This window comes from Dermacentor albipictus, chromosome 1 (assembly GCF_038994185.2).
Source record: "Dermacentor albipictus isolate Rhodes 1998 colony chromosome 1, USDA_Dalb.pri_finalv2, whole genome shotgun sequence".
Lineage (NCBI taxonomy): Eukaryota > Metazoa > Arthropoda > Arachnida > Ixodida > Ixodidae > Dermacentor > Dermacentor albipictus.
Genome location: NC_091821.1, coordinates 21,194,861 through 21,216,920, shown reverse-complemented (window position 1 = coordinate 21,216,920; position 22,060 = coordinate 21,194,861). Strand labels below are relative to the sequence as shown.

The window sequence follows — 22,060 nt, the reverse complement described above, 5'->3', positions numbered from 1 at the left end:
TAATTGGGGCAAGTCGATTGGGATATGGTATGGACAACGGGAGGACACACCTCCACTTTTTGCAAAAATGCAAAGGACAAATATGCCTACCAAGTACCTTGGGGTACCGCTGCAACATCACCAGGGCACCAAAGATTATTGGCAAGGAGAGGTCGCAGAAATTAAGGTGAAAATGGCAAGGCTGGGTGGGACAGAACTATCAATATTCACAAGAGCAACAGTGTGTAATGTGTTTTTAGTGGCCAAAATTTGGCATGTTTTACAAGCATTGTGCGCATCAAGAGTCAGCATACAAAGAATACACCAGCAGTTTGCCATCTTCATTTGGGGTTCCGTATGGGAGCGCTCTAGTCGCACTAATTTGTTCAGAACAGTGAAAAGTGGGGGCCTAGGGTTGGTTCATCTCTTTTTAAGACAAGCCGTTTCGAGAGTTTTGTTCCTACGCGATAAGAAAGATACATTTTTGTGCACAGTCCTTCAAAGACGTTTGAGCAACGCGTTGCCTCAATTCGTTGTGTCCTCCGATTACAGCACAGGACCGAGGCTCAGAGGCTTCCTGCGAGAAGTCGTATTGGCCTTTGACTTCCTACATACGCCCTTTTCATTGAATTAACTTGCATCTGTTAAACGAAAAAGAATGTACAAAGATTTACTTGATGTATCATTGCCAGTGCCTGTCTATCGTTCAATGTACCACGTTGAATCCATAGGAAGAAATGTGCTCAAGCGAGTGAAGCGGATGCCGATACGGTCATCCGCAAAAACCTTATTCTTCCAATTACACATTGGAACGCTCCCAGTGAAGCCATGGCTAAGAGAAAGGAGAATCTTTGTGCCGTGGTTTGTAAACTGTTCAAGATGCAGGCAACCAGAGACGATTGAGCATATCTTTCTTGATTGTTCAGGTGCAATGCTCTTGTGGGATATCCTACAAAGAACGTTGAAAATGGAATTACCAATAACAACGTACGGCATCCGCTTCTTCCCAACTGAGAACGCGGATATGCCATGTTACATGTTTATGGCAATATGTTTACATAGCCTGTGGGAAAAAAAAGAATGGATGAGCGTCATGAGAGGCCTGTTATTCATCCTGCGAGAGAGCATTTTATTGAAAGCGTGCTATATCTGCGCGAAGCTTATAGATCGAGAACAGAACCACCCGAATGGCTGCATATATTGGATGAACTAGTGGTGACCAAGTGTTTTAATTTATTCGCAAGGGCCCAAGACGGTCGATCATTGCTTTTACCATTATAAAGTGTGTTTGTTTATGTCGTATGTGTACGTCGAAGACCAGCAATAAAGAGAAAAAAAAAAGCTCGCTGGTCTACGGGTATGATTCTCGCTTCGGGTGCGAGCGGTCCCGGGTTCAAATCGCGGACAAGCCCATTATTATTGCTCTTTTTAATGTCTGCCGGCATATAAAGAAATGTGTAAATAAAACCAAAGAACATTGTCCATTCTTTTTTTCAGTATGTTCTTATTGTCTTCTCAGCACGAAGGTGATCAAAGATGCCACGTCTTCGTTTTTGCAGAGAGCCAAGATGTTACGATACTGTAAACGTGCCGCAAATGGGACAAGACGTCGGCTCGTTGGTCTAGGGGTATGATTCTGGCTTAGGGTGCGAGAGGTCCCGGGTTCAAATCCCGGACGAGCCCGTTAGTATTTGTCTTTTTTTACTGTCAGTCGGCATATAAAGAAATGTTTAAGCAAAGCGGAAGAACATTACTCATTCTTTCTTTCAGTACGTTCCTATTCTCTTCTCAGCACGAAGGTGATCACAGATGCCCACGTCGTCGTTTTCGCAGAGAACCAAGAGGTTACGTCACTGTAAACGTGCCGCAAATGCGAAAAGACATCGGCTCATTGGTCTAGGGGGGGATTCCACTTCCGGACACCGCAGTGAACGGTCGCGAAATGTTTGGATCCGAAGGGGCGGTTACAGCGGCCCAGCGGGCCGCGGCCTCAGGTTGAACGACACACCGAAGGATCACTACCAGGTTATTTTGCCGCAACTACCTAAAGGATCGACAATTACAACGACCATTTTTTGCACGGAGACGTGAAGGCGAGGACGTACCGAATCGAGCATTTCCGTGAGGCACTTGATTATCTGCAGCTGATGCCGCAAGTGGAGACCCTCGGTGCCTATCAGATGAACCACGTCTGGGCCATCACTTTCAAGGACGAAAAGTGCAAACAAAGATTTTTTCTGCTGCAACCTTAAGCGTAAAGGACCACCGATGCATGGTAATAGACCCTCGAAATCAAGACGTCAGGATGAAGCTGTACTGGCTTCTACATAAGACTCCGGACGACGAAGTCAGAGGCACCCTGGCGCCTTTTGGCAAGGTCAGCAAAATTTCGAGGGAAAAGTGGCGCGTTGCAGGCTGCAACGACAAAGGCTCCCACACGCGCCTGGTGTCCCTACGGCTGAAGGTAGGCGTTACCGTGGAGGACCTGCCTCATCAACTTCGCGTCGGGGAAGATCATGCGCTCGTGCACGTCCCAGGCAGGCTCCCGCTCTGCCTCCGGTGCCATGGCACCGGTAACATACGGCGCCTGTGCCGAGTTCCGCGTTGCAAGCTTTGTCGTCGCTATGGCCACGACGAGAGTCAATGCGCGCGTAGCTACGCCAGTGTGACCGGAACTGGGCGAAGCGACACCGTCGATGAGGACGTCATGGACCAAGTCGACGCGGAGGAGACCGTCAGTGGAGGCGAGAAGCCGACAACGTCGGGTGCCGCGCCTTGTGTCCCATCCAAAAACAAGGGACCTATGAAAGCTGCGGCCAGTGAAAGTGGAAAGAACGACGAGCCACAGAATACGCCAGAGACTGAGAAAACTCCTAGCAACTGTGCTGCCGTTAGAGAAACATTCGAGACAGAAGAGAGCGGAACCGCAATGGAGGGCATCAACTCGGAAGAAGGAAAAACCAACCCTGGCGTCGCCGTCTCAAAGAGACCACGGGAAATTACCATCGAAGATGACAACCGCGACAAGGTCAACACCGGTGAACCGCCCCCAAAGGCAGGGTCCCACCGTAGGGCTCCTCTGAAGGTGACGCCCAACGTGCCTCCAGACAGGAGGACTACACCGACAGGGCCTCTGCGTTAGCGGAGGGCGGTCTCCGAGGGATGACTTTACCGCTAGACTGGAGCGGGACGCGCAGCACGAAGCGTCGCCATGCCTACCGACATGAAAGACGCCTCGGCTTCGCCATGCTTGACAAAGCACTCAGAATTAGTGCGATATAACAGTGTAAGTGTGCGTCCTGTCAATTCGGCACAATCACCCAGCGGTCCGCTTGCCATTTCGCTTTCTATGAATTCAACGTCCTTATCGGCATTAAGAATAGGCACGCTGAATGTGCGCGGTCTCACGGCAAGAAAGCGGCAAGTGCAGTTAAGACGTCTGCTAAAAGAAAATACCGTCGATATTCTAGCCTTACAGGAATCAAAAATAGACAGCGAGGAGCAGGCGGACCGCATGGTCCAAACTTACGCATTAGATTTCAACGTTTGTTTTTGCCATGCCGTTGGAAAGTCTGGCGGTTGTGCTAGCTTTCTGAAACGAGGTATCGGAATCGTTGAGGAGAGTGTGATCACCTCTGATGACGGACGGTTACCATTGTGCGACTTTTATTTAAACCAAGTACAATGGCTAATTATATGTGTGTACGCGCGGAACCAAATTTCAGAAAGAAAAGTTTTTGTTTATTGTGTCGCTGGCTTTCTAAAGTGTGACAGGCAACTCATTTTGCTTGGCGATTTTAATTGTATTTGCATGCCCGAAGACTCAGTAAAGAATGAACCAATACGGGACAAAAGTGCCCTACAGCTTAAGGCGTTGGTGGATGAATGTGGCCTTGTTGATGGAGACATATTCCGCGGAAATCAAGTGCAATTTACCCACTTTCAGGGCGAAAGCCTCGCACGATTAGATCGCGTCTGTATCTCTTCGGGTGTTGTGTCTGTGTTGTAACTATGCCGTGAAACATGTTAGTTTTAGTGATCACAGCTTCGTAATGTTTGAAATAGGTAGAAAGCGCAAAGTCTCTGCATTCAACTGGGAACTGCGGAAATTAAATGAACAGCTTTTAACCGATGACACATTTGTGCAAATAGTACGCGAGAAATTGGAAATAGTGTCAGCGAGTCACACAAATTTCACCGAGGCTTGGGAACAATTCAAGACTTGAAGTAGTAAAGGCAAGGCGCAGCAGACCAGGACTCAAGGAGAAGAAGACAAACGACAGGACCGGCGCCACTCACAACTAAGTTTATTTTATCAACAAGCCTGCCTTATGTTGGTTATTCACGCCGAGTCGCTCATGAAACTTTAGAAGTAAAAAACAGCAATCTATCGACCACTCAGGACTCTTATCTGGCACATAATATCGAATGAGCAAACAAGAACCACACGTGGATCAGCACGGGAGGCAATTGATCTAGTATAGTCTTTTTCCAAGCCAACGGGGACACAAACCACACATAAAAAGTACCGTCTACGCTTCACTACCAAACTATCCCAAACATAACATACTTCAAACGCCTAAGGCCCAGTCAGTGATAAAACCCGCACGACTATGGGAATAACTACCAACGAATAACACGGAAAAAACATTAAAAGTGCGTCTAAGTACAGTGTCTGCGTCAAAACTAAAATCTCTAATAATCACTCAGCTAAAAAATTGATAAAACATGTGACCGCGCGAGAAAGTGTTGAACTGCATACTACGACACAAAGAAAAACGAAAGGAAAAAGAACTACAGTGCACACTTGATTTCCTTTTGAATGCAGAGACTACAATACCGGGTTTGTTTAAAAGTGAAGTCAAAGCCGTTAAAGGATCGACGGAACAGATGGAAGAAGAAAAATATAAAGGCGCTGTTATTAGAGCGCATTCAGAGAGGCTTTGGTTAGGCGAAAGACCAACTAAGAGGGCGATTGGCGAAGAAAAAAGACATGCGACAAAAAACGAAATAAATGAAATTCGCTGCCAAAAAGAAGTCTCGGCAGATAAGAGCGTCATTGAAACAGAATTTGTGGAGCGATACCGTAGTTTGCTCGGCAACAAAGTGCAAGTAAATGATATATTTATGATTAATTATGGGGTTTTACGTGCCAAAACCACTTTCTGATTATGAGGCACGCCGTAGTGGAGGACTCTGGAAATTTCGACCACGTGGGGTTCTTTAACGTGCACCTAAAGCTAAGTGCACGGGTGTTTTCGCATTTCACCCCCATCGAAATGCGGCCGCCATGGCCGGGATTCGATCCCGAAATGATACATTTATAAACGACTATGTTAAGCAAATGCGAAGACTTGACGAGGATATTAAACTAGAGCTTGAAAGACAAATTACTAGAGATGAAATCAAACAAGCAAATGAAGATTTGAGCAAAGGGAAGACGCCTGGGCCAGACGGCCTCGAATCAGCGTTCTATAAAGTTTTTAAGAAGGAAGTAGCAGAAATACTATACCATGTTATAGCAGAAGCCTACGATAGTAAACAAATGCCTCCATCGTTCAAACTAAGTCACGTAGTTCTAATTCCTAAAACCGATGAACCTTCCCAATTGCAGTCGGTAGAGTCTTATCGGCCCATACGTTCGACAAATGTAGATTATAAAATCTTTATGAAAGTAGTAGCAAGAAGACTCCAGTCAGTAATTACAGCTATATTTGGCCCACATCAAACATGCGGGTTCAAAGGAAGAAGCATATTCACAAACATACATACCACGAGAAGCCTACTAGAAGGTTGTGACGCTTTTTCCGGAAAGATAGCAATGCTTCAACTAGATGTAGAGAAAGCTTTCGACAAAGTCGCGCATGGCATTCTGTTCGCAGTGCTAGAACAAGTTAACGTAGGCAGCATGAAGGTGTGAAAATGGCATATAAAAACTGTACTACTAAGGTTATCATTAACAAAAAGCTTAGCGAAGGAATCCCACTAAGGTCTAGTGTGCGCCAAGGATGCCCAGCCTCAAGCCTGCTATTCGCCATATATCTTGAACCGTTCTGTTTAAAAATTCTGAACAACAAAACGATATGCGGTTATCGCTTCTTAACGCACGAAATTAAAATCCTCTCATACGCAGACAACATCGCAATCTTTTGCCGCGCTAAAAAAAGCATTGAAAGTGCCATTACGGAAGCAAAAACATTTTGCAGCCTAACTGGAAGCGCCATTAGTTGGTAAAAATGCCTAGGATTCTGGCACGGTGAATGGGACGAGAGGCCGACACAATTCGAAGCTATAAGGTTTACTGATACACCAGGCAAATACCTTGGCATTCCTTTGGAACACTATCGCGGAAACAAAGACCAATGGGCGGGTGAAATTGACCGGGTTAAATCCCAAACAACCAAATGGGGCGGACGCGATTTCTCAATCTTTACATGTGTAACTGCGTGTAATATTTTCATCGTAATAAATGTTTTCTATATGATGCAAGTACTTTGCATGGCAAGGATGTCTGTGCAAAAGTTACACAGACTGTTTGCTGTTTTTATCTGGGGGTCGAACTGGGAGCGTACTAGTCGTCTGAACTTATTTCAGTTGGTTAAAAGCGGGGGGGCTAGGCTTATCGCATTTATTTCTTAAACAAGTTGTTACACGGTTCTTTTTCTTGAGGCAACAGAACGATACTTTCCTGCAGAGTATTTGTCAAGAATTTTTGAGCCAGGCATTACCCGAATACATAGTGTCATCGTACTCTACTAATCATGTTCGATTGAAAGGCGCACCCGCCGTGGTTGCTCAGTGGCTATGGTGTTGGGCTGCTGAGCACGAGGTCGCGGGATCGAATCCCGGCCACGGCGGCCGCATTTCGATGGGGGCGAAATGCGAAAACACCCGTGTGCTTAGATTTAGGTGCACGTTAAAGAACCCCAGGTGGTCAAAATTTCCGGAGTCCTCCAATACGGTGTGCCTCATAATCAGAAAGTGGTTTTGGCACGTAAAACCCCAAATATTCTTATTATTAGATTGAAAGGGTTTATGAAAGAAGTCGTTGATGCTTTCCGTTCTTTGAAAAGCCACTTTTCGATAGGACATCTCTCGGCTGTAACAAAGAAAAAATTGTACTTGATTGTACTTAATTAAATTGTACTTAAAATTGATGTAATGTGTCCTGTGCCTATCTATCGTTCATTATATGTACTAGGACGACAACGTAATGTCTTGAGTCGCGTTAAGAAAATGCCTGTTAGAGCGTCGACCAAGACGTTTTTCTTCTTTCTTCACGCCGGCACGCTCCCTCTAAAACCCTGGCTTAAAGAAAAAGGTATTTTGTCCCTTGGAGTACTAACTGTACAATATGCAATAAGCCCGAAACCATCGAGCACGTATTTTTAGACTGTTCAGACTCTGTTTTTCTGTGGGACATATTACAAAGGACACTAAAAAAGCAACTTCCACTTACACCTCACGGGATTCGATTTCTGCCGTTTGATCAGACAGGGGACGTGCCGTGTGATCACCTGATGTTGTTGACAATGCACAGTGTATGGAAGACGCGAATGGATGTAAGACACGAGAATGTTAAATCACAACCGTCAAAAGTGTACTTCAGAGAAGCTGTCATGTACGTCCGCGACGTCTACAGGACACTTTCCGATCCTCCAGAATGGCTACCTGTGTTTGATCAGTTGCTACCACAAGAGCCCTACTAACCTAACAACACGAGACAAAGTGCGAGTCTCGTTTTTAATACAACTTAAGTGTATGTATCTCGAATTCAAACAAGAATTCATCTTCATTGTACGAGGAGAAATCCGGCAATAAAGAAAAAAAAAACCGGCTCGTTCGTCAAGGGGTATGATTCTCGCTTAGGGTGCGAGAGGTTTCGGGTTCAAATCTCGGACGAACCCGTTAGTATTTGTCTCTTTTTACTGTCAGTCGGCATATAAAGAAATGTTTAAATGAAGCCGAAGAACATTGTCCATTCTTTTTTTTCAGTACGTTCCTATTCTCTTCTCAGCACGAAGGTGATCAAAGATGCCCAGTCTTCGTTATTGCAGAGAGCCAAGATGCTACCATACTGTACACGTGCCGCAAATGGGAAAAGACGTCGGCTCGTTGGTCTAGGGGTATGATTCTCGCTTAGGGTGCGAGAGGTCCCGGGTTCAAATCCCGGACGAGCCCGTTATTATTGCTCTTTTTAATTTCAGCCGGCATATGAAGAAATGTTTAAATAAAGCCGAAGAACATTGTCCATTCTTTTTTTCAGTACATTCCTATTCTCTTCTCAGCACGAAGGTGATCAAAGATGCCCAGTCTTCGTTTTTGCAGAGAGCCAAGATGTTACCATACTGTACACGTGCCGCAAATGGGAAAAGACGTCGGCTCGTCGGTCTAGGGGTATGATTCTCGCTTAGGGTGCGAGAGGTCCCGGGTTCAAATCCCGGACGAGCCCGTTATTATTGCTCTTTTTAATTTCAGCCGGCATATGAAGAAATGTTTAAATAAAACCGAAGAACATTGTCCATTCTTTTTTTCAGTACGTTCATATTGTCTTCTCAGCACGAAAGGTGATCAAAGATGCCCGCGTCTTTGTTTTTGCAGAGAGCCAAGATGTTACCATACTGTACACGTGCCGCAAATGGGAAAAGACGTCGGTTCGTTGGTCTAGGGGTATGATTCTCGCTTCGGGTGCGAGAGGTCCCGGGTTCAAATCCCGGACGAGCCCGTTATTATTGCTCTTTTTAATTTCAGCCGGCATATGAAGAAATGTTTAAATAAAACTAAAGAACGTTGTCCATTCTTTTTTACAGTACGTTTTTTTTAAATTTTTATTGATATGATATAAGGAGATGTTGGCGCGCAATTTAAGGCGCCGGCTACTCCTTATCTCTTGGGTGGTTCCGTCATACATCATTCAGGGTTCACGGTTACATATCAAATAATCATTTCACACAAACACCAGGACTTATAAAGCAACGTTTCCACAGGAAGACTATGGCAAATGTCTCCACACCTATGTAGTCGAAAGTCTCCAAAGTAGAAACGATACTGTCGCCTAATAACACATTTTCTAGTCAGCGGGTCAGCGGGTACATACAACATACATGGCATACAGTACGTTCATATTGTCTTCTCAGCACGAAGGTGAACAAAGATGCCCGCGTCTTCGTTTTTGCAGAGAGCCAAGATGTTACCACACTGTACACGTGCCGCAAATGGGAAAAGTCGTCGGCTCGTTGGTCTAGGGGTATGATTCTCGCTTAGGGTGCGAGAGGTCCCGGGTTCAAATCCCGGACGAGCCCGTTATTATTGCTCGTTTTAATTTCAGCCGGCATATGAAGAAATGTTTAAATAAAACCGAAGAACATTATCGATTCTTTTTTTTTTCAATATGTTTCAGTACGTTCCTATTCTCTTCTCAGCACGAAGGTGATCAAAGATGCCAAAATCTTCGTTTTTGCTGAGAGCCAAGATGTTACCATACTGTACACGTGCCGCAAATGGAAAAAGACATCGGCTCGATGGTCTATTGCACTTCCGGCCACCGTAGTGTACGGTCGTGTAATGTCGATCTCCCTTGGTGCGGCGAATGCGGCCCAGCAGGGCCGCGGTAACAGGACAGATGCACAGGATTCTACGGAATATGACGTTATTTTGCCACAACTGCCATCAGGTTCGTCTGTTTTAAATACTGTTTTTCTTCACGGCAGCGTTAAAGCCAGGCCGTTTCGAGCTGAGGACTTCCGAGATACATTGGATCGTATGGAACTGCTCCCCGAGGTGGTTGCCTTGGGGGCGTTTCAGATGAACGACGTGTGGGCGGTGACCTTCAAGACTGCGGAAGGAATGAAGAAGTTGCTCGCCGTAACTGATGTTACTGTAAAGAATCACCGCTGCCTCATGATAGATCCGAGTACCTTACTGTCCGCCTAAGGCTCTATTGGCTGCTTTACTGCATACAAGATGAAGACTTGCGCGCTGCTCTTGCACCGTACGGAAAAGTGACGGACGTTTGCAGAGAGCAATGGAGTGTACCAGGACTCGACGATAAGGGCTCTTCGACACGGACGGTTAATCTGCAGCTCAATGGTGGCGTGACTTTGGACGACCTGCCACACCAGCTACGAGTGTCTGGCATTACGGCCCTTGTGGTGGTACCGGGGAGACCGCCGCTTTGCCTGCGGTGTCAGCGAACAGGGCACATTCGCCGAGACTGCCGCGTCCCACGGGGCAAGCTCTGTCGGCGGTTCGGACATGACGATAACCAGTGCGCTAAAACCTACGCAAGCGTAGCAAGACAAAGGAGCCGGGAGGACCCCACCGAGCACATCATGGACGAGGTGGACGCGGCGGAGGCTGCGGGAATCAAGGACAGACAACCTACTTCGGCAGCTGTTGAAACGTCCGAGAAGGAACTTGCGAAAAGTGTTGGAAGTGACAACAGTGACGTGGCACCTGAACGACAGGTTACCGCTACGCCAACGTGCTCCGTCAAAGACGTCTCTGACACCACTCAAGCCTCGCCAAGTAGCGACCAAGAAGACATGGACGCCGCGAGCAGCTCATCTGCGAAATGCCCACACACGCAAGTTTCCGAAGGTGACGAAGGGGGCAGCGGGAAGGCACAGGGGCCGCCCAGGAACGAAAGTTCGTACCACCGTCCTTCTTTCAAACCAAAGCCTCATATTCCGCCGGTACCGAAGGCGCCCCCGTAATAACGAGGGCGTCGCCCAGCAATGCCTGTATGCGAGGTGAGGGACGGGCTGCAGAGTACAATTGTAAAGTTCGGTCGCTTTTGCCTAGGAAAGAATTGTGCGCGTTCATTCTGCTTCCGGCAGCCGAGCTGAGCGGTCAGCAGAATCATGGGCTCCAGTGGAGCAGCGGCGGCGGCCACTTTTGGTCGCGGAAACAGGATCACCGACAACGATAATGAGTATCCGTTTATTCTGCCTCAGCTGCCAAAAGGACGAGTGGCTTTGAACACCGTGTTTTTACACGGTGATGTACTATCGGCCAAAAAAGTAAACGGACCACGGCTCAAGTGGCCGGAGCGGCTGCGGGGCCACACCGGGGCGCTGCTATCTTGCTCCGCGCGCTGACGGCGAGAGTGCCCGGGTGACGCCAGACTTCGCCCTCACTCTCGCGCGGTGCCTTGTCACGCTTGATAAATTTCTAGTGCGCCGTACGGTTGCCCTACTGCTGGCAGTCGCGACGAAGGAAACCGTGCATCGCCGGTAGTCCAGCACATGGCGCTGTCGCACAGGGGCGGACGGCAGCCCGACACCAAACCGCGGCACTGTGAAGGAACGGAGACCCGTCCTGATTGTTGTTTTGTTTATATTCACCGTATCTTTTATATTAGTGCATGTCGCCGGCGTCCACCGCTGCTCGATTTTCGGCAACGTCGCGCAAGTAGCCGCAACGGCGGCTGCGGTGACATGCGCTCTTTCACGCCGGCGCGATAGTCGCAGGTGGCAAGGTTTACTGCGGGCACGGCTTATATGTCGAGATCACTATTCCGTCATTGTCTCCAGTAGTATGTCTAATATTAACATCAGCGACGCCTCTGAAAACTGCTTTTATTAGATACTACAATGCGTAGGCCGTAATGAAACTTTACAAAAGCACATCAGCGGACAACATCAGCGGGAATGACCACGCCGACGAAGCCGCCCGATCTGCACATGAAAGTGGTCAGCGAGTCGTCATTCCGTTTTCGCGAACAGACGCTGCGGCTGAGTTGCGATCGATGTCCCGTGAGTGTACTTTGCCCCTCTGGGACTCAAATGTTTTCACCATGTGTCGGTTGCGTTCATTGTCTCCGGACATACGGATGCACCTCCCGCCTGGATTACCACGACGTGAACAGACCATGCTCTACCGTCTGTGGCTAGGCGTTGCCTTTACAAACGCCTATGCTTTCCTCATAGGAATGGCCAACAGCCCCACGTGCGACACATGTAACATCGACGAGACGCTCGCACACATTATCTGTGTCTGCCTGCGATACAATGCTGAGAGACAAGTGATGTGCAGTGTACTGGACCAGTTGGACAATCGTCCACTTTCAGAACTAAAAGCTTTAGGCCAATGCTCCGATAGGACATCCGCGTTGAAGGCCTTACACGCGCTAGTAAGGTTCTTGCGGTCTACGGGGCTTCACGCCAGACTCTAAGAATGCCGCCTCCTACCGCTCTGTAGTGTACGCGCTTTGTTTTTGCTTGTCTCCCTTTCTATCTCCCCCTTCTTCTCTGTTTCTCTTTTTATCCCTCTTAACCCTTCCCCCTGCGCAGGGTAGCCAACCGGAACTACCTCTGGTTAACCTCCCTGCCTTTCTCTGCATTATTTTCTCTCTCTCTCTCTACAAAAGCACGGCCAGGAAGAGATAATTGGGAAGACGAATAGGAATAACTATAGACATTAATGAAAGTTTATTCATGGAAACATTCCGTGGCTTTAAGGGGTCCTCAGAGCGATGAAAAATTGCCGTCGACCGCGATGACTTGGCTTACTCGCCTTGGCATCGAGAGCGCCGCCGCCATAGTTTCGGACGTCTACGCAGCGCTTCCAACTCTAAGTTATCGCGATGACGTGAAAGAGCGCGCGTCACGGTAGCCGCCGTTGCGGTTACTTGCGCAATGTTACCTAAAATCGAGCAGCGGTGGACGCCGGCGACATGCACTAATATAAAAGATACGGTGAATATAAACAAAACAACAATCAGGACGGGTCTCCGTTCCTTCTTAGTGCCGCGGTTTGGTGTCGGGCTGCCGTCCGCCCCTGTGCGACAGCGCCATGTGCTGGACTACCGGCGATGCACGGTTTCCTTCGTCGCGACTGCCAGCAGTAGAGCAACCGTACGGCGCACTAGAAATTTATCAAGCGTGACAAGGCACCGCGCGAGAGTGAGGGCGAAGTCTGGCGTCACCCGGGGCACTCTCGCCGTCAGCGCGCGCAGCAAGATAGCAGCGCCCCGGTGTGGCCCCGCAGCCGCTCCGGCCACTTGAGCCGTGGTCCGTTTACTTTTTTGGCCGATAGTACGTGCCAGACCATACAAGGTCGAAGATTTTAGAGACGCCCTACTGCCGACGGGACTGATGCCGGACGTGGTATGCATAGGGGCGTACCAGATCAACCACGTCTGGGCGGTGACCCTGACTGATGCCACTGCGACGAAACGCCTTATGGCCTTCAAAGAACTGCAAGTGAAGGGACGACGGTGCGTCATCGTGGACCCACAGGACCAGCAGGTGAAGCTTCGGCTTCACTGGCTGCTGTACGGCGTTGCCGACGAGGAAGTCCGGACTGCTTTCGCGGCTTTCGGCAAGGTGGAGGAGGTGAGCCGGGAACGGTGGCGCGTCCATGGCATGGGCGACAAGACTTCGACCACCAGGACTGTGCTCCTCAAGCTGAAAAGCGGCGTCAAGGTGGAAGACCTTCCTCATCAGGTTCGCGTCGGTGGAGAGTTGGCCTTGGTGGTCGTGCCCGGTCGACCCATGCAGTGCCTGCGCTGCCAAGGCACGGGGCACGTCCGCCGGGAGTGCAAAGTCCCGCGCTGTTCCAGGTGCAGACGTTTCGGCCACGTTGACGCTGACTGCGTCAAATCCTACGCCGCCGTGACAGGACCAGCAGCGAGTGACGTTGCGGCTGAGCACGTCATGGACGTGGTCGAAACGGAGGACGCCGCCAAGGGAACGGGAGACGTGGTTCCGATAGGGGCAGTCAGCGGGTCATCGACTGCCGGCGCAGAAGCCTCAGTAGCTGAGACTGCCGATAAGGCGGGCAAGCCGGTACAGGACCTCCCTGCAGTGAGCCGTCCTACGGGGGGCGTTAACGAAGAGGCGCCCGACAACGACACGACGGCATTGCTGCAGGACAAGGATGTCAACGACGGTGAGCGGACTGCGACTCTCGGTGCCCCAGTCAAGCGCCCCCACGACGAGACCAAAGAAAGGGACGACGGTGCGACGAGCACAAGCGAGGGGCCGCCGCCCAAGGCGCCTCAAGGAAGGCGGATGGGCTACAAGCCAAAGCCGAATCTAACACCCGAAAGGAAACCTGCGGGCAGAACGCCATCGCCTAACGACACCAAGAAGCCGGGAGGTCCCGGAGGCGGCTAGCCGAGGGCTAGTCGTGAACGGTAAGCACCATGCTCCGGGCCTGCTTTTCCCGCTAGTTGAAAATGGCTGAAATACCGTCCCTTAATATTGCCACATTGAACGTGCGAGGGTTGGCGGCTAGTCGTAGGCAAAGCCAGGTCCTACGGTTGGCCACTGACCACAACATAGGCGTACTAGCCGTCCAAGAGACTAAGGTTGACGGAGAGGAGCAGACCGGGAGCATGGTGCGACGATTCACGCACAGATATTTTGCGGTGGTTAGCCATGCGGTAGGCACGTCCGCGGGGTGCATTCTGTTCGTTAAGAAGCTGCCTGGACTGCAGATTCAAAGTGTATTTTCATGCGAATCTGGAAGGATTGTTTTTTGTGATGTTTCGATATGCGAGGTTGAATTCCGTGTCATATGCGTGTATGCTCCGAATTCAGTGGAGGAGCGTGTCTTGTTTTTTTCGAACCTTTCTAAGTATGTCCATTGTGAGAAGCGCGTTATGTTGTTAGGGGACTTTAATTGTGTGTTGAATGCCAGAGATAGAGTGAATAATGCCGGTGTGCGAGACAAAAGCTGTAGCGTATTATCACAACTAATAGCGGAAAATGAACTTGACGATGTTTACGAGTGCCTGGAAGGGGGGCGGGAAGTGACTTTTACTCGTTTTCAGGGCAGTAGTCACGCACGACTGGATCGAATGTACATGTCATTGGACACGATTCCAAGATGCCATAGTTATGGTGTTGTGCCCGTGTCGTTTTCGGACCACTGCCTTGTAAAATGCCACATAGGTGTAGTGAAAACGAAACATGCTTTTAATTGGGATCTGTGGAAAATGAATGCCTTGTTACTAAATGATCAGGGGTTTGTAAAAGCAGTAAGGGATGCGGTTAATGAAATATTCGATGAGGCAACGGAAACAATAACAGAGAAGTGGGAATGCTTTAAACAGAAGGTTAAAATTAAAGCCATGGAAAGATCGAGTTGCATAAAATTCGAGAGGGAAATGAAAGAAAAGGGCTTAAGAAGACTGTTGGAGCAGCTGATAACGCTTGAGTGTAGAGAGCCTGGTACATATAAAGACGACGTGCGGAACATCAAGGAAAAACTTGAACAGTTCGACAAAGAGCGTTATCAAGGCGCCATCGTGCGTGCGCGAGCACATGCACTAGCGGCAGGGGAGACGCCCACTAAAAGGGCACTGGGTCTTGAGAAGGCGCACGGACGGCGAAACCACATCGATGAAATTCTAATGAACGGGACTGTCGTTGAAGACAATGAGAGCATTGGGAGTGCCTTTTTCGAGTATTACCAGTCGCTCTTTGCATATCAGGAAGCGAATGTAGATGGTTTTAAAGCGCATTTTCTTACTCGCATGCCGCGAATAAGTGATGATTTGAAAGAAGGATTAGAAGCCAGAATAACTGAGGGGGAAGTCGAAAAGGCAATCGACGATTTGAACCCGGGAAAGTCGCCTGGACCTGACGGTCTCTGCGCTGGGTGGTATAAGGCATTTAAGAGAGAATTGGCTCCATTGTTGGCAGATGTATTCAATGGCGCGTATCAGCAGAAATGTTTGCCCCCTTCCTTCGGAAAAGCGCACACCATACTAATACCCAAGAGTGATGAAATAGATAAACTAAAATTAGTGTCATTCTATAGGCCAATATCCCTAACAAATGTTGATTACAAGATATTTATGAAGATTTTAGCTACCAGACTCCAAGGCGTCATCAAAGAAATAGTAGGAGACCATCAAACCTGTGGCATCAGAGGGCGAACTATTTTCTCTAACATTCATAAGATGCGATGTGTACTTGAGTGCTGTGACGTCACCGGAGGTGGCGTTGCAGTTCTTCAGCTCGATCTCGAGAAAGCTTTCGATTGTGTCGCGCATGTTATTTTGTTTGCCATCTTGGATCACGTTAATGTCGGTTCCATCATCACTGAGGGCGTGGCCTTGGCGTACAAGAATTGCACAACCAGATTAATTGTAAACAAGGCACTGGGGGCCCCCATTAACATTATGCGTTCAGTGCGCCAAGGCTGTCCCCTCAGTCCACTTCTGTTTGCTATTTATATAGAGGCCATGTGTGTGGCAATGAATGAAAATGACATAATACGTGGTTTTAGATTAGCAGCGACAGAAGTCAAACTACTTGCGTATGCAGATGACATCGCAGTGTGTTGCATAGATAAACCAAGTGTAACCGAAGCAATATCTATAGTCAAACACTTCTGTGAAGTCACGGGTAGCAGAATAAATTGGGGCAAATCTCTCGGGCTGTGGCATGGGGATTGGCTGTCCGCACCAGACTATTTTGCGAATGTGACCTGGGTGAAAACTCCCAAGACGTATCTCGGAATTCCCTTAGACAGTTACAATAGCAGTGATGAATATTGGAGGAACCAAACAAGTGAAATTAAAGAAAAAGTAGAAAAATGGAAAGCTACTAACCTGTCTGTTTTTGCAAGAGCGACAGTTTGTAACGTCTTTTTAGTCGCCAAGTTATACTACGTTATACAAGCGTTGTATTGTTCTAGAGTAAATGTGCAAAAGCTGCACAGAGTGTCTGCGGTGTTCATCTGGGGTTCAACCTGGGAAAGGTGCAGTCGAACAAATCTGTTCAGAAGAGTGAAGGACGGGGGTGTGGGTTTGGCGCATCTTTTTGTTCGACAACTAGTAAACCGATTTTTGTTTTTCCGCGATGTGCGCGATCCTTTTCTGCGCACAGTATGTCAACTCAGATTGACCGACGCATTGCCGGCACATGTTGTCAGTACGGCCGGCATGACCGGAAGACTTCGTGGCTATTTTAAGGAAGTGGTAGACAGTGTGCGTTTTCTTACTGTTCGTTTTTCAAGTGATTACCTGTGTCAAGTGAAAAGGAAAACGCTGTATAAAGATGTGTGTGACATTGTTTTCCCAGTGCCGTTATACAGAGCTATGTACAGTGGAGGGCAAGGACAGGACGTCCTTAAACGGGTTAAACGCATGCAGGTGCCACCAGGGGTAAAATCCTTCTTTTTTAGGGTCCACACTGGAACCCTGTCCGTGAAGACGTTTATGGAAGAACGAGGCTGTCTCGTACCCTGGGGTTCTCACTGCTTGATCTGCAAGAAGCCCGAAACCATAGATCATGTGTTCTTGCACTGTTGGGCTGCTGTGTTCTTCTGGGACGTCTTGAAGCGAAGCCTGAAGAAAGAATTACCTGTAAACCCTCAAGGGATCAGGTATCTGCCTATTAAGGATGAAGACGGGGTCCCATATGACTTCATTATGTTGAATGCTCTCCACTGTATATGGCGGGCGCGAATGTCTGGGTACCACTGTGATCCCGACGCACGGCCGGTTCATATATATTTCAGAGAATCTATTTCGCGGTTTGTTGATCTACAAAAAATGCAAGAATGTCCACCGGATTGGCTGTCGAGGCTAGAAGCTCTCACAGCCATGAAGGAATTTTAATTTGACAACGCCGGTCCTATACGGACCGATGGCATTGTTGTATTTTTTTTTCGTCTTTTTGGATTTCTGCGATGCGTGTAATATTTGTATTTTCTGTGTTATGTCAAAGACCGGCATTAAATAAAAAAAAAAGAATTGTGCGCGTTCCGAGAAATGACAGGATGTATGGGTTCGCTTGAACTAGTATGCTTGTTTTTCTTCTTCTAAAAAAATTAAGGAAATGGCTTCAAAATCTGTAATAGCGCTACGCATTGGTACGCTCAATGTCCGAGGCCTGGGCGCGAAAAGGCGGCAGTACCAGGTCAGCCGGTTATTGCAAGAAAATGATTTTCACATAGTCGCTCTACAGGAAAAAAAAATTGAAAGTCAAGAGCGCACCGACCGAATGGTTCAAACATTTAGAGCGCGGTACAGTGCGTGCGTTTCCCATGCTGTCGGCAGTTCCGGTGGGTGTGTTTTGTTGTTGCGGAAATCTTTAGAAAGTGTTCCGCAATCTGTATTTGTTTGTGATGAAGGTCGAATGATTGTGTGTGACTTTTCACTCTGGGATTCGGAGTGGCGGGTAATTTGCATATACGCCCCAAATAACGAAAGAGAACGCCGTGACTTTTTTGGAAAACTTGATGTCTATTTGAAATCTGAGCGCTATATTATCTTGCTGGGAGCCTTCAATTGTGTTTTTCTGACGACCGGAATAACAACTTGCTTGTACGCGATCAAAGTGCAGGTTTCTTGCTCGCAGCAGCCCGAGAGCGTGAATTAGAAGACATTGGTGCGGTTTTTTGCAGTGGAAAGCATGCTGTGTTTACGCTTTTCTAACGGGGCAGTCACGCGAAATTAGATCGAGCTTATATATCAGCGAGACTGGTTCCGTTGTGTAGAAGCTATGACGTGAGGCACGTATCCTTCATCGACCACAGTCTTGTAATGTTCTCGCTCCGCAAGAGAAAAGAAAACCGCCTTTTTAATTGGTGCTTATGGAAATTCAACGTCAAGCTTCTGGACGACGCAACCTTTCTCGCGTTTATAAAAGAACGTGTACGAGAGATGCTTGCTTGTGAATCCACGGGGTTTATAGCGATGTGGGAAGAGTGTAAACAGGAAATTAAAATAACAGCCATTGAAAGAGCCTCTGTGTTACGCTACAATGAAAAAAGAAAAGAAAATGAATTACGAAATAAGCTTAACGTATTGTTGTCGATAAAATGCCCACAGCCAGAAGAGTTGTCAACAGAGATAAGGAACATAAAAAATGAGCTTGAAATCATTGATGTCAAGAGATATAGGGGGTCAGTGATACGTGCGCGCTCAGAGCATTTGTAGCTCGGGGAAACGCCCACAAGGCGCGCTTTGAGCGAAGAGAAAAGATACGCATCGCAAAATGAAATAAAAGAAATTGAATACGGCAACGTGCGTAGTCGCGATAGTATTACAATACGGCGTGCCTTCTTCGAACGCTACAGAGAGTTGTTGAGCTGCAAAGGAGCGGTAGAAGCTGGCTTTGATAGCGAATACTTGCCTTTAATGCCGAGGCTAGATGATGACGTCAAGACAGTTCTCGAGGAACCGATTACGTTGATTGAGGTCGAAACCGCAATTGATGAACTCAAACCTGGAAAGGCGCCCGGACCTGATGGCCTAGGCGCAGCTTTCTACGAGGCATTTAAGCATGAACTAGCAGTCATTTTACACCGTGTTCTTGCCGAGGCTTATAAAGTAAAATACATGCCGCCTTCTTTCCGAAAAACCCATGCAGTGCTGATCCCGAAATGCGATGACCCTGTAAAGTTGCTCTCAGTATGGTCGTGTCGCCCCATTACTTTATCCAATGCAGATTATAAGATAATCATGAAGGTGTTAGCAAGAAGGTTGCAATCAGTGATGGCATCAGTAGTAGGCCCACACCAAACTTGTGGCATAAGAGGCCGGTCGATACTCAATAACATACATGTGGCAAGAAGTATTCTGTAGTGTTGCGATGCCTGGGAAGGAAGAGTTGCTATGATGCAACTAGACATGGAGAAGGCCTTCGACCGTGTTGTGCACAGTGTGCTCTTTTCTATTCTAGAGCACGTGAATGTTGGAAACATTATATTAGAAGGATTAAAACTGTCTTACGAAGGGTGTAGCACTAACATATTAGTGAATAAAGAACTCTCTGGTAATATTAACTTATGTAGAAGCATAAAACAAGGATGCCCAGCTTCGTCACTTCTCTTCGCAATTTACTTGGAGCCTTTTTGCTTAAAAGCTATACACAATGAGAAAATACGCGCTTTCCGTTTAATGGGCAGTGAAGTCAAAATTCTCACGTATGCGGATGATGTAGCCGTCTTCTGTGGGGATAAAGAAAGTGTCCGTGAAACTGTTAAACAAGCTCGAACGTATTGAAAAATGTCTGGAAGCGCTGTTAACTGGGAGAAGTGCGCCGGTTTTTGGCATGGCAGCTGGGATGAGAAGCCTAATGTCTTTGAAAATTTACAGTGGACAGTCTCTCCTACAAAATATCTAGAAGCACCTTTAAACTGGTATGATGAGCCTACAGAATACTGGAGAGAAGAAGCTGAGAGAATGCGCCAGAAAGCTACGAAATGGGGCGGAAAAAAATTATCCATATTTACCAGGTCAACTATTTGCAATACGTTCCTTGTTGCGTGAATTTGGTATGTGTTGCAGGTGCTCGCTATGTCACGAACTAGTGCGCAGAAATTGCATAGAATTCTTGCATCGCTTGTATGGAATTCAACATGGGAACGCACAAGTCGTCTCAACTTATTTCGCTCACTGAAAGCAGGAGGGCTTGGCTTAGCTAATCTTTTTCTGAGGCAGATTGTCTCAAGGGTTATTTTCTTGCGGGACCAGCATGACCCATTTTTGCGAGCAGTGCTTCAAGTGAGACTGCAGAACGCTCTCCCTGAGTTTATTGTGTCATCGTGTGGCGTTACTGGAAGCGGTTTGTGCGGGTATCTACGCGAAGTTGTATGTGCTTTAAAGATTCTTCGAGTACGTTTCTCGTTTGATTATCTCATTATAGTATCAAAGAAACAATTGTACAAAGATCTCCGTGATGTGATGCTTCCAGTACATTTATTTATTTTTATTTATTTTATTGTACCCTCAAGACCGAAGTATTACAGAGGGGAGTGGGTAAAAAAAAACATACACAAGTAAATAAACAAAGCAGCAATAAACAACAAATGTGATTAGTTAGTTGCTTCCGGGAGTGATGATGTCTGATAAGGCCGAACGAAACTTTGAGTTGTCCTTGATTGCGACAACTGCGCCGGGAAGGTGGTTCCATTCCTGAGAGGTCCTAGGAATGAATGATTCGTTACAGGTTCTGGTGCTGCACTGAATGATTCCAACCTTATGGCTATGGTCGATGCGAGAGGAAATGTAGGTAGGAGGTGATATTAGATTATCGCGTAGGTACGAATTGTGGAAATATAGTTTATGAAATAAAGCAAGGCGAAAGCACTTACGCCGGGCTGAGAGAGGAGCAAGCAGCAAAGAGTTTTTCATGGCAGTTACGCTTGATGTACGGCTGTAGTTGCTATGAATGAAACGTACGGCATTGTTTTGGATTAGTTCGAGTGATTGAGTAAGGGTTTCGAGGTGCGGGTCCTAGATGGATGAAGCGTACTCCATTTTACTCCTAATAAGCGTTTTGTATAGAATTAATTTTAATGATGTAGGAGCAGAAGAAAAGTTTCGGCGAAGATAACCTAGCATGCGATTAGTACTGTTAATTACGTTGTCGATGTGCAACGACCAGGAAAGTGATGAGGTTATGTGGACGCCTAGGTATTTATACGATGTTACGACCTCCAGGGGAGTATCATTAAGGTAATAGTTCGGTGGAGGAATATGGCTGCGAGTTACACGCATACATTTACATTTACTTACGTTAAGTTGCATTAACCATACGTCACACCAGTTAGAGATAGCGTTTATATCGTCTTGTAAGAATTTGTTATCAGATTTGTCCGAGATTTCACGGAGGATAACACAGACATCTGCGAAAAGGTAAATGTTAGAACAAACGTCATTGGCTAAGTCGTTAATATAAATTTAAAAAAGAAGAGGGCCTATAACAGATCCTTGGGCCACACCAGAGTCTACAGGATTAGATGAGGACATATGATTTTCAACCACAACATACTGTGACCGATTTAACAGAAAATGTTCAAGCCATGCTAACAGGTGAGGATCAAGATTAAGTTTACTAAGTTTAAATAGAAGTAATTTATGGCACACTTTGTCGAAGGCCTTCGCGAAATCAAAGAAAACACAGTCTGCGAAAGAACCTTTGTCGAGAATAAGATGAAGGCTGTGAGTAAAAGAAAGAAGCTGGGTTTCACATGACAAGTTTTTTCGGAAACCATGTTGTGCTTTTGTAAAAAATGAATTATTGTGTAAGTGCTTAGCTAAATGTGAGTACAGAATATGTTCAAGAACCTTGCAAGGAATGCTTGTGAGGGAAATGGGGCGGTAGTTGAGTGG

The 22,060-nt window shown here is 47.2% G+C and overlaps 5 non-coding genes across 5 annotated transcripts; all 5 read left to right on the top strand.

Moving 5' to 3' along the window:
* Positions 1 to 1,590: 1,590 nt before the first annotated feature.
* On the top strand, positions 1,591 to 1,662 carry TRNAP-AGG (transfer RNA proline (anticodon AGG)). The gene has a single exon. It is a non-coding gene; the product is annotated as a tRNA-Pro (tRNA).
* A 6,426-nt stretch (positions 1,663 to 8,088) lies between these two features.
* On the top strand, positions 8,089 to 8,160 carry TRNAP-AGG (transfer RNA proline (anticodon AGG)). The gene has a single exon. It is a non-coding gene; the product is annotated as a tRNA-Pro (tRNA).
* Positions 8,161 to 8,359: 199 nt separating this feature from the next.
* On the top strand, positions 8,360 to 8,431 carry TRNAP-AGG (transfer RNA proline (anticodon AGG)). The gene has a single exon. It is a non-coding gene; the product is annotated as a tRNA-Pro (tRNA).
* Positions 8,432 to 8,632: 201 nt separating this feature from the next.
* On the top strand, positions 8,633 to 8,704 carry TRNAP-CGG (transfer RNA proline (anticodon CGG)). The gene has a single exon. It is a non-coding gene; the product is annotated as a tRNA-Pro (tRNA).
* A 505-nt stretch (positions 8,705 to 9,209) lies between these two features.
* On the top strand, positions 9,210 to 9,281 carry TRNAP-AGG (transfer RNA proline (anticodon AGG)). Its single transcript has one exon. It is a non-coding gene; the product is annotated as a tRNA-Pro (tRNA).
* The last annotated feature ends 12,779 nt before the right edge of the window (positions 9,282 to 22,060 follow it).